The following is a 16,726-nucleotide window of genomic DNA, read 5'->3' on the forward strand; positions in this document are numbered from 1 at the left end:
CGAGACCTTCGTCATTCAGAGAGCTCCTACACTTTCTGGGGTCAGTTAATTATTATCGCCAACATCTACCTTGGGCTGTGGAGATTCAGGCTCCACTGACGGACACCTTGGCAGGCACCAACACTTCTGGATCTCGGCCCGTTCCATGGACTCCAGCTATGACTGACTCTTTCACTGCCCTCAAAAATCTTCTTGCCGAGGCCTGCACCATCGCGCATCCTCATCCCAATGCACAGCTTTTCATCACCACAGACACAAGCGATACTGTCATTGGAGCTGTCCTTAGCCAGACAATCAATGGCCAGACTTTGCCTCTGCAGTTCTTCTCGTGCAAGCTCACCAATGCACAATGGAAATATTCCGCATTTGACAGGGAGTTGCTCATGGTCTACGAAATGATTATACCTTTTAAGACTGACATTAAAGGACGCCCTTTCTATGTTTTAACGGACCACAAACCCCTGGCTGCAGCCATTGCAAACCTGCCAGCTGACCCGCCTCCTCGCCGCTTCAGATACATGGACTTCATATCCCAGTTCACCACTGATGTCAGACACATAAAGGGTGCTGACAATATAGTTGCTGATTTCCTTTCACGAGTCGATGCCGTCCATTCTGTGAACTGCCTAACCTCCAACCCACCGACGAGGAAACACAAAACCCGATTTCAGACTCTACTTCTTCACTACACTTCATCCGCACCACCTTCCCTGGCATTTCTGGTGAGATGTGGTGCGACGACAGTATGGGCTAGTTATGCCCCTTCATCCCAACCACGTTCCGTCGAGCTGTCTTCAACGCATTGCATAATTTAGCCCACCCCAATGTTCGTGCATCTGCCCACCTCGTAGTGGAGCGCTTTGTGTGGGGAAATGACAACAAGGACTGCCAGCAATGGCCACGCTCCTGCATCACCTGCCAACACTGCAAAGTACACAAGCACACTTCACCCTCCCTTGGCGCCTTTTCGATCCCTCCTGGGCGTTTCCAGCATATTCATATTGACATTGTCGGCCCTCTCTCCCCCTCTAACAGCTTTCATTATGTTCTCTCGTCTATCGACCAAACAACTCACTGGGTCGAGGCTGTTCCCCTCCCCAATATTATGGCAGAAACTGTTGCTTGAGCTTTCGTCAAGTCATGATTATCATGTTTCGGATGTCCAGCTATCATCACGACTGACCAGGGCAGACAATTTGAGTCGGCCCTGTTCAACCGGATGTGTAACATTAGCGGCATCCGGCACATCCGTACCACAGCGTATCACCCGCAAAGTAACGGGCTAGTTAAGCGCTGGCACCGCACTTTCAAGGCGGCTCTTCGATGCCACAACTCTCTATGGACAGAGGCCCTTCCCCTTGTGCTACTCAGCAATAGCTGAGTTCGTATATGGCCAGAACATTGTTCTCCCTGGCGAACTTGTGAGCCCTTTTGCTTCTCTCCCTCAGTCTGACTTACCTTCCTTTGTGGACCGCGTCAGACGCCACTTATTCAACCTCCATATTCCTCTGCCCACCAGCCATTCCTGCCCTAAGGTTCACGTCCTGAAATCTGTGGACAATTGCGAGTACATCATGCTCTGAGATGACACTGTCTGTGCTCCCCTCCAACCTCCATATACCGGCCTGTACCGAGTTCTCCGGCACTCAGCCAACACCTATGACATCCAGATGAAAGATCCAGCTGTTACAGTCTCTCTCAGCAGACTTAAGCCTGCTCATGTTGAGCCTTCTTCTAACCCCCTTCAGGCCACGACCACACCAATCACTGTCGTGGCTCACAACGCTCCAACCACTCCCTCCACATTGGACTTACACACTCCATCGAGTGGCTTCCAGCTCCAATTGTCGAGCTCTTCTCCAACCTCACCCTATACTCGTGTCTCATGCACTCCGCCGAGTGACCACATGCTCCCCACATGAACTTACCTATGATCATGCCCTTGCCACTGGGCCCTTGGACCTCTCCACCGTCGCCTGACTCACCCTGTCGAGGTTTCTCATGCCGCCCCCGCCCCCCCCCCCCCCTCCCCCTCCGTCTTGAACGTGCCCTCGCTCAAGGTGCTGTCCCCCTTGACATAATCCACAACAAGTCAATATTACTGCACAATTATACACTTTCTCAGGGGGCAGTGAAATGCTGTCGGGAGAGACCCGAAAACCAAGAAAAGTGACAGCAGGTTGATGTAGCTGCAATTTGTCCTGGTTGGTCAACAAAAAGACTGACAGCAAGTAATCTTTCAGCCAAAATGGCCTTCATCAGAAACAGACGACATACATGCACACAGACAATCATACAAATCCAACTCTCACACACATATGACCACAGTCTGGTTACTGAATCCAGACTGTCAGCTTCAGCAGCTAGGGTTCATGATCATGTGTGTGTGAGATGCTGTTCAGATGGGTGCTGGTTGGTGGTGCTATGATAATTATTTGGTGGCACCTGAAGATAAAATTTTGAGCTCCAAAATCAGTTGTGAAATAAATTAAGAAAATTACTGGCAACTGGAGAGCTATAAATGTTGTTGCAATGATGGAGGAGGCACAAAAGATGACAAAGTTGTCTCCAAACAAAGAAGAACACAGGTCAAGGTAATATTATATTACTACTGTCAAGATTATATTATATTAAAATGTAAATGGACAGATAAAAAATCTACTCTCCAAGCAGTGGCAGGGAAATACATGCACAAAAAGATTTAACTTTCATGAGCTTTTTGAGGTAGTGGCTCCTTCTTCTGGCAGAAGAGTTGAAGGGGAAGAAAGAGGGGTGAAGGGAAAGGACTGAAGAGATTTAGGGAAAGGGGTACAGTTTAGAAAAGTCATCCAGAAACCTAGTTCTGGTTGACTTTTGTAAACTCGACGCCTTTCCTGTTTGCCTTACATAGCACCTGTTATCCCAGTTTTATTCCGGGCACCACTCTGTCTGGAAGGTGAATCTAGAGCAAGAAGTGATCACCAGTAAAAGTCATCAACCACTTTCCACTGAGCAGTGCGCATGTGGGATGGAGAGCAAACAGAAAGACAAAGAGGAATCAACGACACTAATGAATTGCTGCAGTGAATGCTCCACCCTCTTGCATTGCTGCAGTGAATGCTCCACCCTCTGTTCAGGGCTGTGTTGTTTACGAAAATACTCACTCCTTCTTCAGCCTTCTCTGTCCTAAGATTATATTTTTTGTGGTAGCCACAACCATGTAGTCCAATGGTGAAATATAGCTTAAAATGTACCTGTTGAAATCTTACACACTTTGGTCTTTCCTGAGCTAATGGTCATGGACCCACCACATGTGCCCAAAACCAATTGATTTTCCACTTTAGTATGAAAGCTGCCTTAGCAGTGAGGTTTTTCTGCTGTTTTCCCACTGTTATTCCTCCTTGGTGGATAGTCTGCAACGAGGGTTGGTGAGAGGAACTTGCTGATCTCCAAGGCAGACATCGACATTGATACCACCTAGCTGTTTTCCCATTGTTATTCCTCCTTGGTGGGGAGTCTGAAACGAGGGAGGGTGAGAGGACTTGCTGATCTCCAAGGCAGACATCGACATTGATACCACCCATGACATGGTCATCATCTGATCCGTCAGATAGGATGAAAATCACATAGCCTGATGGTTTTGGACCTGTTTTTTCCGGCCTGTTGTTTTTAATCCTCAGGTTCAAGTTTTGGGAAATTGGTAAGCCTGTTTTAACAGATTTTTTTCTGTTTCTCTCTGCCACGAAGGTGTATTATTCTTCCCACAATATGTTCTGCAGCCACCATTGTTTCAGTTGTAAGTGGAAGCTTCGAGGGTACATATATAATTGTAGATTGGGCTCTGTTCAGCTGTCAGTGTCTGGTTGCCACTGCAAGTCTTTTGTACAGGCTGGTACAGTTTTGAGATGAAGGACTTCACTGAAGTAGGTGGCTGCGTGGCCTTATGTCTTCTTCACCTCAAAGTATGAGATATGTTCTCCAGGTATATGTGTGCTGAGAGAAAGTGAAACTGAGGACACTGACAGCAGTACCTCAGCCAAAGTTTGGGCCTTCAAAATGAGTGGACATAGTTCACAATTAAGTGTACATGTGAAGAGCTTTCAGCTGAACAGTAAGCCATATAAAATTTAAAAAAAGTCAACAAGAAATTAAGGAAAACAGTTATAAAATAAATCATCTTTGCTACAAAATTTCTATTATGTTAATATATATGTTTGTCTACAAAACAGTACAGTATCATGTAGTTTTAGTATACTGATGAGGAAATATTGTGGTATTGTACTACAAATATTCTCAATGTTTTGGATGTTATGTAATGTGGCGTCGATAGTTACGATGTAACAACATAGGTGCACGCTCTCGTAAGTTGGCACTATGAGAGAAGACTAACTATGCTGACCACAGCGCCATCTGGCTGATGCTGTGGAGCTCAGCGAGTGCCATCTTGATTTCTGGCCCTTTTTCATCAAGAGCAGATGGGCTGGAAATATCGCATCTACTACCAAATGGGCTAGCTTGCTATTGAGACTTTGTATTAGTTACATTCAATTAGAGTTTGGACAGCAATGAGTATTTGTTAGTTTTGAGATTATATAGAACAGTCATCCTAACTTCACAGGATTAGACATGGACTATGGCTTCACACCTACGTGCTCACCCTGTCCAAAGTTATGTATGCATTTGATATTTACTTGTGTTTTTGACGCTATTAAAAGTGTTAAAGTTACATGCAGTACCGAAGTGCTTCAGCTCTCCTGCTCCTACTCGCTTCCTTCACTCTCAGCCTATATTACAGAAACAGTTCACAGGAGCAGACCCATGCATCGCCTATCCAGGAGGGATACAAAAAAGTGTCGATGAGTATGGGATTTTTTTTTTTTCTCCTCTTACCTATGTTTCTTGTTTGGCACTGCTTTATCTTTTTTGTGCTATCTCTGTGTGACTGAGTGAATGTGCAGTCCCACTCTTCGCTCTAAGAAATGATTTTGTGTCAATGATGGCTTCGCAACAGGAACAGGCTTCACTGTCCGATATTGTATGGTTTCAGGCTCAGCAAATGACGCCACTGCTTGCTGCTGTGAATGGACTTGTCACACTACAAACTGCAGCTGCCTTGGCACCTCTGATGCCCCTGCCTGTGCCACAGATGATACCTTCGGTGCCGCCATTCTGTGCCATCAATCCGAACTCTGAACGTTGGCCAGAATACATTGCCCAGCTCGAGGCTTAACTTGCTGCATACAACATACCAGGTACAGAGCAGCTTGCCTTTCTCATTGCCAATGTTGGTGTTATGTAATACCCTGCACTCATAAAATTGTTTCCCACCACCCTCCCAGAAACTAAAAATTTCGCCAAAGTGATAGCAGCTTTAAACTCCCACTTCTGTAACAGTGTAAATGTGGTGGCTGCACTCTACAAATTTTTCTGTCTCCTGCATGGTCCTACTCAGTCAAATAATTCATGGTTAGCTGTGACTTTAATTGCTCCTGTGGACTCTCCTATGTGAATATCATGATTCGGGATGCTATAGTGCAGAATGTGGCGGATCACCGCATCCACGAAAAACTCCTAAGATTTAAAAACCCATCTTTGCAGGAAGTAGTAGACTTGTTAGACAGACAAGATACACTACATAGGGCTACTTCCACATTCGACATGACCTCAGGTGTGTGTACTGTTAGTGAGGCACAACACACGTCCTCCCGCCCTGCCCCGGCACAGGGAGCCACGCCGCGCCGCTTGTGCACAAGTAAACAATTTTCTAACCAGGCACCCACTAAGCAACTGAAATCTTATCTGAATTGCTTTCTTGCTCACCCTCAGGACAGTTGCCCATCCTGTGATTCACAGTGTTATTTTTGCAATAAGAAAGGACATGTGCAAGGTGTGTGTAGTAAGAGACACACTAAATCTCAGAATGTTTCATGTTCGCGTGACTCATGTGGGCATCACTGCAATGGAAACTGCCGTGATCATAGTTCCCATCATCAGCCTTCTGCTTCACATGCTTCTACAGCTCGTAGCGTGCATGAACAAGTTTTGCCAGACACTTCCTCTCGCATTCAGCATGATGCAAATAAACTTTTTGTGGCTTTGAACATTTGTGGACGTTCTGTTTGTATATAGCTGGACACTGGTGTGTGTGTTTCTATACTCAACTGATCAATGTATGACCTGCTTGGTTTGTCCCTACTTCGTCGTTCGCGTTCCACACTGACTGCATTTCCTGAACAGGAAATCTCAATGCTAGGTGTGTGTAGTTTGCAAGCCATGTATTGTGCGATGACAATAACTGTGTCTTTTTATGTTCTCCACTCTAGTAATGCTCCGAACATTTTTGGCATGGACACATTTGAACTTTTTGGCCTTGCATTTCAGGACAATGTACTTTGCGTCAAAGCTTGTGACCATGCAGACAATGTGGCTACACTATGTGATGATTTTTCTGAATTCTTTTCTGAGGGCCTTGGTTATGCCACAGACTTTGCAGTGCATATTGTAGTTAGAGACAATGCCATGCCTGTTTTCTGGTGTGCACGTCCGGTACCACATGCACAATGCGACGCCGTGGCTGCTAAACTTCAGCATTTGCAAGGCAGTGGTGTCCTTGAACCAGTTTCTGCTTTGCAATGGGCTTTGCCTATAGTGTGTGTGTCAAAAAACCAAATGGTCATCTCAGTACTTGTTCTGACTTTAAGTCTACAGTCAATCCCCAGACGGTGGTAGCTACAGTTCCCTTATCATGCCCTGAAGACATTTTTGTTAAGCTTGGTGCAGGTAAATTCTTTTCCACGATTGACTTGCGGGACACATACTTTCAAATTCCGCTCAACGAACAGTCGTGGCAATATTTTGTGATCAACACCCACCTTGAATAGTTCAGGTTTCGCTGCCTTCTGTTCAGTTGTACTTCAGCTCCTGCTTTTTTTCAGTTGTACTTGCAGCAGTTGTGCACCAGTGTCCCTGGTTGTTCCAATTATGTGGACGATATTGTCGTATCAGGTCACACCCGTGATGAACATCTGCAGAATTTGCATGCCTTATTTACTGTACTTTTGCAGGCAGGACTCTAGTGTAACAGAAACAAGTGCAATTTTTTTAAAACCGAGATTCAGTATTTAGGACATATGATTAACGGACAGGGTATCCACCACTCACCATCACATCTCCATGCGATTAGGGACTTGCCAGTACCCAGGAACTTGAAAGAACTTGTCTGTGTTAGGTAGAATTACATATTATGTTTGGTTTGTACCAAATGCAGTACACATTGCAGCACCTTTGCATTGCCTTCGGGGTAAGAACATTCTTTTTGTTTGGTCTTCAGACTGTGATGCTGCTTTCCACAATCTCAAATCTGCTCTGTTGAGTGATCACTGTTTGATTCCTTCCGATCCCTGCTAACCAGTTGTTTTGGCTGCCAATGCATCTTCTCACGGCATCGGAGCAGTTCTGTTGCACCATATTACTTCTGTTGATCACCCGGTCACTTTTGCGTCTAAATTGCTCAGTTCTGCCCAGCAAAACTATTCTCATATCGAGAAAGAGGCTTTAGCTATTGTATATGGAGTGACCAAGTTTCACGATTTATTGTATGATGTTCTATTTGGTCACCGACCATAAGCCTTTGCAATCGTTGTTTCACCTGTCAAAGGCAGTTCCAGCCCATACTGCACAAAAGTTGCAACGTTGGTCTTTGTTTTTGTCAAACTGCAATTATGAAATTTTGTTTTGGCCTATGGCCAATGCTCTGTCTCATCTACCTGTCCGTCCTGACGAAGTGTTTGATTCTTTGGAATTGCCAAGCATGTTCATTGGTTCGCAGGATTTCAATGATGGTTTTCCAGTGGATTTTCGTCGCATTGTTTCCATGACAGCTGCTGATGTTTCTCTGCAGATTGTTTTGCAGTATATTCGAACTCAATGGCCTCTGTCTGCTATGTGGATTAGTGATTCCCTTGTTCAATGGTACTTTGTGGAACATCTCAACTTGTCTGTACACCACGGTGCTAGTTTGTTACGAACTGACACTGATCAGTCTTGTGTGGTTGTACCTCATTCATTGCAGTCGGAAATCCTGTGCTTACTGCACGTCATTGAGGTATAGTGCAGACGAAGCAATTAGTGTATCATCACTGCACTTGGGTCGGTGTTGATAACCAAATTGAGAATTTGCTTGCTAATTGTCGCTCTTGCACAGAGAACCAGTGTGCTCCCCGCCAGTGCTTCTTTGCAGGGCCGACTCCTGCTGCACCTTGGCAGCATGTGCATATTGATTTTGCGGGTCCTTTTTGGGACACCTCCTGGTTGATACTCATTGATGCTTACAGCAACGTTGCTTTTGTTGTACCTATGTCTTGTACCACATCTGCCAGTACTATTCAGACCTTGACGTCTATTTCTTCCATTGAGGGCCTTCCTGAAGTCATTGTCTCCGACATTTGCCCGCAATTTGTGTCCTCTGAGTTTTAAGTGTTCTGCGCTGCTAATGGCATTCGCCATCTGACCTCAGCCCCATTCCACCCCCAGTTGAATGGCAAGGTTGAACACTTTGTGCATACGTTTATGTCACAGATGAACAAGTTGCGTGCCACACGTTCTTGCAAGCCTGCGCTATGGACTTCCTTTGATTGATATTACATACAGATTACATACAGAAGTGGTAAAAGTAAAGTACATGAGGAAATCAAACTGTGCATCTTGATGACTTGAGTTCAGTGGAGTACTGCATGATATGGTGAAAACTTTAATTTTTAATGGACTTAGATCTTTATAGGTAATGATTACAAAACTTTTTAAATTATACTACTGGTAAACCAAAAATACTACTATCATAAACAATATGTCATATAAGGGCTGAACTGCAAATTGAACATGTATTGATATTGTTTGTCTGAAACTTATCTGGGTCTAGAGTATCAATGATTTGATTAAAACCACTTAAATTGAACAGAATCTTATAATGTCAACATGTGTCTCTCTGTGCCCTAACCCTTCATGTAAGTGTATTTGCAATCAGATATGCAACATATTTCTGTGCCAAATTAAGTTTATATTGTTTGATTAGGTTAGGCCTCTAATTAAATCAGCTATGATTCACATGCGGTGTGCTGTGCGAAAACCAAGAGCACGATATAAATGAGCAAGAAACTGTGCTAAGTTTTCATACACAGTGCTTATGTATGTAGAAACATTTTCTTGTGTTTGCTTGTTTTAAAAGTTTTTCATGATAGCACCATATCATTTTTTTTTTTCATTTCCAGTCTCGAGTCCATATGGATGAGCCTTATTCACCTCCTTTAGAGCTAAGTTATTTTTAATCAATTTTTGTCAAGAACCTCTGAGGAAATAGTTTGAGGAAAGGTTTGATGTGGCAGACAGATTCTTTAAAAAAGTAACAATGCTAGTCGCAGCAGTCAAACTGCTGTAAATCTAAATGTATTTATTTATTCAGTTTCAGAGTCTGATACTTGCCCACAGGTAAAATGAATGCCATTCAATATCTCCTTTTGAGCTGAATAGAAACTGATGGGGAGGCTGAGATTTGGAATACAATGCTCCTACTGTTTCAGTGACGCAAAATATCAACCATCATTCCACTATTGCATCAAGAAAGACTTTCAGTCTTCAATGAACAGAAAAAAGGAAGTAACTGACCAGGGTGTCTGCTAAAAACCCAACCCTCCATTCACCCCAAATGATATTCTGCATATGCATGACTACTCTGGAATTCACACTTCAGTACTGGCTCAAAGCGTTCAGTTTACAACTTTCACACGCCATCTCTAATGTTTCACTATATAACAGTGCACGGGAAAATCGAACACTTAAATCTTTTCATGCGAGCTCTATTTTTCTTATTTTGGTACAATGATCATTTCTCCCTCTGTTGGTGGGTGTCATCTAAATATTTTCACACATTGGAGAGAATGTTGTAGATTGAAATTTTGTCAAAAGATCTCAAATCAGTGAAAAAAGCCTTTGTTTTAATGATTGCCAAGCCAACTTGCATATTATATCCATGACACTCTTTCCCTATTTTGCAATAATACAAAAGGAGCCACTCTTCTTTGAACTTCCTTGATGTCCTCCGTCAATACCATCTGGTAAGGATCCTATACTGCACAGCAGTACTCTTAGCAGAGGATGAACAAGCGTAGTTAGGCAGTCCCCTTAGCAGAGCTGTTGCATCCTCTAAGTGCTCTGCAGATAAAATGCAGTCTTTGGTTTGTTCCTCACAACATTATCTATGTGATTATTACAATTTAAGTCATTTGTAAGTACTTAGTTAAATTGACAGCCTTCAATTTTGTCTCTTTTATAGTGTAATCGAAATTTAACTGATTCCTTTTAGTAATCATGTCAATACTTTTTATTACTTAGGGCCAATTGCTAGTTTTTGCACTGTACAGATATTTTGTCTCAACCATTCTGCACTTGATTTTGGTCTTCTGATGACTTTAGTAGACACTAAATGACACTATCATCTGCAAACAGCCCAAGAGGGCTACTCGGATTGTCTCCTAAACTGCTTGTAAAAATTGGGAACAGCAGAGGGCCTATGAGACTTCCTTGGAGAACACCAGAAATCACCACTGTTTCACACTATGACCTGCCATCAGTTAATCTGAACTACAATCTTTCTGACAGGAATTCACAAATCCAGTCACACAACAGAGACGATACTCCATAGGGACACAATTTGTTTAGACGCCACCTGTGAGGAACAGTATCAAAAGTCTATTGGAAATCTAGATATATGGAAACAACACTTGAGATTCCCTGTTGGTAGCATTCATTACTTTGTGAGAATAAAGACATAGTTGTGTTTATCAAGAACGGTATTTTCTGAATCTGTGCTCACTGTGTGTCAGCAGATTGTTTTCCTCACAGTAACCTTCAAATGCAGTATATGTTACAGAGTCCTACTGTAAATCTATGTCTGTGATATGGACCTGTAAGCCATTGGATTACTCTTTCCTTTCTTCAGTAATAGTGTGACCTACACAACTTTCCAATTTTTAGGAATGTATCTTTCGCGTTGTGAGCTATTTTACATGGTTGTTAAGTAAGGAGCTATTATATCAGCATACTCTGGAAGGAATCTTATTGAGATACAGTCTGGACCAGAAAACTTATTAAATGATTTAAGTTGCTTCGTTACACCAAGGATATCTACTTCTAAGACACTCATGTTGGCAGCAGTTCTTAATTCGAATTCTAGAATATTAACCTCATCTTCTTTGGCAAAGAAATTTTGGAAAACTGTATTTAGTAACTTAGCTTTAGTGGTGCTTTCATCGGTAACATTACCATTGTTATCACAAAGTGAAAGTATTGATTGTATATTGTCATTGGTGAACTTAAAATGCGACTAGAATCTCTTTGGATTTTCTACCAGATTTTAAAACTGAGTTTTGTTGTGGGAACTATTAACAGCATCTGCTGCTGTAGTCTGGATGAAATTCAAAGAGTTTGTAAAAGTTGGCCAAACTTGTGGGTTTTATGATTAAGGAAACTGATGTCTACATAGCAAGACATGGGTTCCAACAGCCCGTGCCCCTAATATGAATGACATGAAGTTACATCGGTTGACCTCTGTCTTTGTGGAAAACTGAGACTTTAGACATGAATCAGCATCATTAGTTGCTTATCTGATTCAGCAGACTATATGATTACAATTAATTATAGGTCTCATGACATACGAGCAGAAAATTAACCGGCAAATGAAGGAAATGAAAAAATGCAACCATGTAGAAATATTTGACAACTTCTAAAATGAGAATGTGTATTTTGGAGAAAACAGCTGTATATTGAAGTTAAATGACCCTACCCAACACTGGAAATAAGTCAAATCGATGAACAAAAATGTTAAGGGGTCGACACAACCAGCGTGCTCAGTTAATAAAAAGGGCATACCCAAAGCAGAGTTATGAACATCCCTGTCATTATCAAATCGGATTTTCTCTTCCAAAGTGTGGCCTACTGAGGGCCATAAACCACAAGCACCTCATACTGATGGGCCTTCTTGCCCAAAAATGGTCCCATGCTCAAACACAGTTGAGTGCCCATACATGGTTTACCAGTGCGTGGGAGCAGCCGCACTGATGGCTGATTGCAGTCCCCCACTGGAATTCCCTCCTGTTGCCAGAGAGGCAGGACTCTGTGTCACTGCAGGAAGATCAGTGCATACATGGCAAATTCACATTGCGCCACAATAGTTAAACAGTAATGAAATCCTAAACTCAGATTGGAATGTATACCACAGAGACAGGCTGGACAGTGAAGGGGGAGGCGTGTTTATAGTGATTAGAAGTGCAATAGTATCGAAGGAGATTGATGGAGATCCGAAATGTGAAATGATTTGGGTGAAGGTCACGGTTAGAGTAGGCTCAGACATGGTAATTGGATGCCTCTATTGGCCCCCTGGCTCAGCAGTTGTTGTGGCTGAGCACCTGAAGGATAATTTGGAAAATATTTTGAGTAGATTTCCCCACCATGTTATTGTTCTGGGTGGAGATTTTAATTTGCGGGATATAGACTGGGAGGCTCAAACGTTCATAACGGGTGGCAGGGACAAAGAATCCAGTGCTATATCTGAAAACTACCTTGAGCAGTTAAACAGAGAACTGACTTGTGGTGATAACATATTAGACCTTCTGGTGACAAACAGACCCGAACTATTTGAAACAATTAACGCAGAACAGGGAATCAGCTATCATAAAGCGGTTACGGCATCGATGATTACAGCCGTAAATAGAAATATTAAAAAAGGTAGGAAGATTTTTCTGTTTAGCAAAAGTGACAAAAAGCAGATTAAATTGTACCTGATGGCTCAACACAAAAGTTTTGTCTCAAGTACAGATAGTGTTGAGGATCAGCGGACAAAGTTCAAAACCATCATACAATATGCATTAGATGAGTATGTGCCAAGCAAGATCGTAAGAGATGGAAAAGAGCCACCGTGGTACAACAACCGAGTTAGAAAACTGCTGCGGAAGCAAAGGGAACTTCACAGCAAACATAAACATAGCCAAAGCCTTGCAGACAAACAAAAATTACGCGAAGCGAAATGTAGTGTGAGGAGGGCTATGGCGAGAGGCGTTCAATTAATTCGAAAGTAAAGTTCTATGTACTGACTTGGCAGAAAATCCTAAGAAATTTTGGTCTTATGTCAAAGCAGTAGGTGGATCAAAACAAAATGTCCAGACACTCTGTGACCAAAATGGTACTGAAACAGAGGATGACAGACTAAAGGCCAAAATACTAAATGTCTTTTTCCAAAGCTGTTTCACAGAGGAAGACTGCACTGTAGTTCCTTCTCTAGATTGTCATATAGATGACAAAATGGTAGATATAGAAATAGACGACAGAGGGATAGAGAAACAATTAGAATTGCTCAAAAGAGGAAAGGCCGCTGGACCTGATGGGATACCAGTTCTATTTTACACAGAGGTCGTGAAGGAACTTGCCCCCCTTCTTGCAGCGGTGTACCGTACGTCTCTAGAAGAGCGTAGCGTTTTCAAGAAGGGACGTCGAACAGATGTGCAGAACTATAGACCTATATTTCCAACGTCGATCAGTTGTGGAATTTTGGAACACATATTATGTTCAAGTATAATGACTTTTCTGGAGACTAGAAATCTACTCTGTAGGAATCAGCATGGGTTTCAAAAAAGATGGTCGTGTGAAACCCAGCTCACGCTATTCGTCCACGAGACTCAGAGGGCCGTAGGCATGGGTTCACAGGTAGATGCCGTGTTTCTTGACTTCCACAAGGCATTTGATACAGTTCCCCCCAGTCGTTTAATGAACAAAGTAAGAGCATATGGACTATCAGACCAATTGTGTGATTGGATTGAAAAGTTCCTAGATAACAGAACGCAGCATGTCATTCTCAATGGAGAGAAGTCTTCCGAAGTGAGAGTGATTTCAGGTGTGCCGCAGGGGAGTGTCATAGGACCGTTGCTATTCACAATATACAAAAATGACCTTATGGATGGCATCGGAAGTTCACTGAGGTTTTTTACAGATAATGCTGTGGTGTATCGAGAGGTTGTAACAAAGGAAAATTGTACTGAAATACAGGAGGATCTGCAGCGAATTGATGCATGGTGCAGGGAATGGCAATTGAATCTCTCAATGTAGACAAGTGTAATGTCCTGCGAATACATAGAAAGATAGATCCCTTAGCATTTAGCTATAAAATAGCAGGTCAGCAACTGGAAGCAGTTAATTCCATAAATTATCTGGGAGTATCCATTAGGAGTGATTTAAAATGGAATGATCATATAAAATTGATCGTCGGTAAAGCAGATGCCAGACTGAGATTCATTGGAAGAATCCTAAGGAAATGCAATCCGAAAACAAAGGAAGTAGGTTACAGTATGCTTGTTCACCCACTGCTTGAATACTGCTCAGCAGTGTGGGATCCATACCAGATAGGGTTGATAGAAGAGATAGAGAAGATCCAAGCAATTTCAAAGACTTATCAACACAGTAATGGCAAAAAGGTGCAACAATCAAATGATCTTACAAAACATAGAGGAGCAGGCATTAACTGCCAAAGTTTTACGTGTAGTCCATAGAGTTTCTACAACACTAGCATGCTAGACTACACTCAAGATAAGTCTGTGAAATTTAGCAGCATTTACAGTTTTCTATGTGCGAAAATATTTGTAAGGTTCTTGTAAGAAGTCTGTATGTTGTTTCTTGAAACCAGCTGCCACATGCATGGACAGATGACGGATTTTAATTTAGGATGCATCAGAGTGTATCATTCCCATCCCAATGTTTTTGTTGTAATCCAATGGAAAGGAAGGCAGATCAGAATTTAATGGCCTGTCAACAGTGAGGTCATTGGAGAAGGAGCACAAGCTTGGACCACGAAATGATGGCAAGGAAATTAGCCAAGTCCTTTTCAAAGGAACCATCACGGCATTTCCTGGAGCAATTTAGGGAAATGAGAGAGAGCCTAAACCTGGATGGCCGAAGGAAATTTGGACCGTCATCCTCCAGAATGCAAGTCCAATGTGCTGATCACGGCACCATCTCATTTGGCGATGCCAGCATTTATAGTTTAATATATGATATGATATGAGATACATGTATACAGTATTACCTGCACATGCTAAATAGTGTATGAAGTATTTTGATTAAAGGATTTACAAAAGAAATGTAAAACAAGAATAGGGACTGTAAAAAAAGCTAAGACATGTAGTTCGCTCACAAAGGCGTCAGGCCCTCTCATCAAAAAAGGATCCCACGCACATTGGCAAGTGAGTGCACTATACAGAAGTGACAGGCAAGGCTGTGGTTTTGCCAGTGCCTGGGAGCGGCCGTACTGGGAAGATGATGTCACTAATGGCTCGATGTAGTCCCCAGTGCCAACTACTCCTCTTGCCAGAGAGGACTCTATGTTTCTGTAGAGAGATCAGTGCACATGTGGGACTTCACACCGTGCCATAGTAGCTATCCTGGGAAAGCTAGTGTCTAAGCTGTGTCAACCAGAAGTTTCAATAATCACCTACTCCATAAAACATTGCAGCTATCAGTTGTATTTAACTATTTACGTGGGACACTAGATAAGATGCAAAACTTGAAAAGAGTTATTGGACACTCAGTTCATTGCTTCCCAAAACAGATGGTAGGATAACATTGAGACAAATTTGTGTTCTTGTTCTGAATACAGAATGGAATCTGTCAAAATGTTGCTCACAGCAACAGGTATGTCACAGACACCACAAACCGGCATATCTCATTCATGCTGGAAAGGGTCATGTGCTATGGGATGCTGCATAATGTTAGTTCCATTCCATTCCCTTAGACAGATTGGAAAGATGTCCACTACTGCCTAGTAACAAGTCTTCCCCTGGCGCATCTCGCTGGTTTGTATGCCCTATCATTCGTTCTTGCGCTAGCATAAAAGTGTTCTTCTGAGGTACGATATGGTAGCATGTAATCTGTCTGGTTGCTGAAAAATAACTGAAATACATGATGTGGAACATCATATTTGTTGTACTCTGTCAAATTCAAATACAATGTTAATTATTTTAAAAGCCATGAGAGAATAGCCATGGGGGTTATTAATGCCATCTCTGGATTTGGACGTTCATCTCCATCATGCCTAAGTTTGTGTGGTGTCTGTTTGACTGAATTTGAAAGGGTCTAGTTCCTGCTCCATAATCTATGAAGGCATGTCCAGCTGATATTCAAGGAACTAGATTAAATACAAATAACTGATGGAACGTCATATTATAAGCGTGTTGGAACTTTCAAAGAGCAGAGAGTGATGGCTCGCCAGCTCTGGTACTTAATGCTAAATGTATGGCTAGTTCTTCAAGCACGTGTATCTCACCAAATGCCCCATCATAGATTCTATGTAACGTTGTTAGATATGGTCTATGTTGATCCAGAGTCACACAGTGGTGGTGCACCTGGGGGTGAAGAAAGGCTGTACAAAGCAATAAAAGGGAAAACATGACTGTACCCCTTGTCTTGCCACAGAGGAATTCAAAACACTCAGAACCTTAACTTTTTTAAGAATTTTAAGTTTATTAACTAGCTTGGTTTCTCATAAAATGTGGAACTGAGGAATAGCTCTTATACTCTGAAACTGAGAACGGTGTCTCCCAGACTCATATCCTGTACATCATAAAGACGACGCATATAGTTAAAATTCATACACACCTATTCTTAGTGGAGAACTAAAACCCTGTAGCTTCTGTCACCAAAGTCTTTTGTC

This window comes from Schistocerca serialis, chromosome 9 (genome assembly GCF_023864345.2).
Source record: "Schistocerca serialis cubense isolate TAMUIC-IGC-003099 chromosome 9, iqSchSeri2.2, whole genome shotgun sequence".
Taxonomy (NCBI): domain Eukaryota; kingdom Metazoa; phylum Arthropoda; class Insecta; order Orthoptera; family Acrididae; genus Schistocerca; species Schistocerca serialis.